Source organism: Lycium barbarum, chromosome 7 (genome assembly GCF_019175385.1).
Source record: "Lycium barbarum isolate Lr01 chromosome 7, ASM1917538v2, whole genome shotgun sequence".
Lineage (NCBI taxonomy): Eukaryota > Viridiplantae > Streptophyta > Magnoliopsida > Solanales > Solanaceae > Lycium > Lycium barbarum.
Genome location: NC_083343.1, coordinates 11,810,184 through 11,812,990, shown reverse-complemented (window position 1 = coordinate 11,812,990; position 2,807 = coordinate 11,810,184).

The window sequence follows — 2,807 nt, the reverse complement described above, 5'->3', positions numbered from 1 at the left end:
AAAAGTAGGCTCTTAATTAAGCTGGCAGTGGAAGAGCAGAACCAGCAGAAACCGACACATCCATGACCTAAAGAATAGCTTACCACACGTCTAAAATATTACTTCACCTTCATTACCACAATTTAATTTTTGCTTCTAATAAAAATCAGATTAAGAGGGTTTGATAGACACACTGGAGGATGAGTTCAGGGGTTCAATACGAACAACACTTAGTTGAGGTGTCAAAATGAAAAAAAATGACAAGTTTAGGGGGTTGCATATGCATTAAGCCTTTTTAAATCATCCCATAATCTCAACCTATGGTGAAATTAGGACAAATACACAAAATCTCATACAACGTATGAATTAAGAGATAATGATAAAATAAAATTAAAAAAACCTGAATTATCACTTTTTTTTTTTAGTTTCCTACCTACACTATCAGGCGTGTGAGTTTCTTACTTGAACTATTACCAATTATTTATCAAAACACACCTCAAATATTAATTGTTCCATTTTAACTACCTGAACAATCACCTTCATTCAGGTAGGAAAAGTGAACAACTATAGTTGAGGTGCGTTTTGAAAAATAGTTGGTGATGCACACCTGATAGTTCATGTAGAGAACTCGCACATTTGATAGTTCAGGTAGGAAACTCACACACCTGATCGTTCAGACAGGAAACTCTCAAAAAATGATAGTTCAGGTGTGTTTTTAACCATTAACTCTTGAATTAATGCAAACAATTCCTAATGCACACCAAATAATTCTGTAAAAATGAATGACTATATCTTTTCTCCTCCACTATTTAGAGTCCATCCCACCTAAAAAAAAATAAAAAAAATTAGAAGAAGCTAAACATCGATGAATAATACAAACGTTAAGGCAAAGTTGGAAATTTGCTTTATATATTTGAAGCATAAATATCATTTGCTCATTCAGTGTTGTATAAAATTGGTGACATTGCTTCAAGAGGTTCTTTTTTAGCCATGAAGATACAAGTCAACATTCACTAAAAAAAAATTAGAAATTAGTCACGAAGTTTGTCGCTAAATAGTGAATAGCTAATGTAATTTTTTGATAATCCGTTATTAATTCGTCATTAAATAAAGGATTAATATATCGACAACCCCTTAAACTTGCCAGCAAATTTCATTTAGAATTTTAGATGCTCGGACTAAGACTAGGTTGTTTCAATTCTGAACACATAATAAAGTGTTCCTATTATACACTTTCGGTTCAAATTTTGAAAAGACTTTTGCGCGTATTCTCAAGCGTTCATTACGTAGATAAATTAAACTCTTAAAATATGTCACATTCTTTAATTATATGTATTTGCCTCAGTTAGCTGTAAAACCTCCGGCATATTCTAATTGAGGCTGATGTATCTACTTAAAAGAGATGACATATTTTATGTGGTTGACTTAACTATTTAATAGATGCTTAAGGACACCAGCAAAATTTTTCTCAAAATTTGAACTGAAAGCATCTAATAGATACATTTTATTTGTGTGCAGGTGCTCAAATGGAATAAACCTTACATGGAATTTGGTGACAAGTTTAAAGATTTATCAATGTATTAAGCCTTAAATAAAATTAACGATGAATTTTTTGTTTAACGGTAAAAATTCCGTTGCAAATTTTTACTTTTTTTTTTAGCGATATTGATGGTTTCATTTTTGGCATTAGTCTAAAATCTAAACGATCTATAATTAGACAATGTTGTCGTGAACATAAAGTTCAATACTATTGGTCCACTTTTCCCATACAAGAAGTAAAAAAACCAAAAGAGCGTTGAATTGCCCCATCAAACATTATTATTTGAAACCAACTGTTTTTGGACTAACTATGACTTTCTTTTCAAAAAACAAATCTCTAAAACCTTGGCCATCAAATTTGTTCATTGAGACAAAGTTGTAAGATAAGCCTAGTAGAGATACGTGAAGAGTTTGGTCCATAGAAACTTTACAACTTAAATTACTTAGCTCATATGGACTATCATAATTCAATAAGAAGCCTGTTGCTTTTGAAGTACAAAATAATCCATTTTGACGAAAATAGTTTTATTCTGAAAAACAAATAGAAAAATCCAAAAAAATGTTGTAAAACATTAAACGGCGAGAGCGGAAATAGTTCACATCATGATTTACATTTATCGTTTTAAAGATTTCAAAATATAGCACTTTGGGTCCACAAAATTACTAATTCCTCTTTTGATTTTTCTTAAACTTCATACCCAATCATTTTCATCTCCTCACATAATGGAAAAACATTTTTACCATAAAAAAGGTTGAGAGTTCTCTCATGAAATAGTTCTAAAATGGGTAAAGTACGTATATATACATATTAAGGAAAAATATTTACGAAATGTGATGATAGTTTTCTATTTACAAAATATAACATTACAAATCCTATACAAAACATACTTAAAAAAATTATTTTTTTAATTTTTTAAAATTAATTTTTATTTTGTAAAAAAAATATTTAAAAAAAAAATATTTTTTCACTCAAAATTTTATGTATGAAATGTGTATATCTCGCTCAAGGCTTAAAAAGTCCGCTCAAAATTTAGTGTGTGAAATGTGTATATCTCGTTCAAGGCTTAAAAAATCCGCTCAAAATTGTGTGTATGAAAACGGTATGAAATTTGTATCTCGCTTAAGGCTTAGAATTTCGCTCACATTTTCTTGTATAAAGTTCATGTTAGATTTTTGTAAAATTAATACAATTACAACAACATTGTATACAACTTTGATACAACATTCAAGACTTAAAATAATCGCTCAAATTTTTGTGTATGAAATTTGTATATCTTACTCAAGGCTTA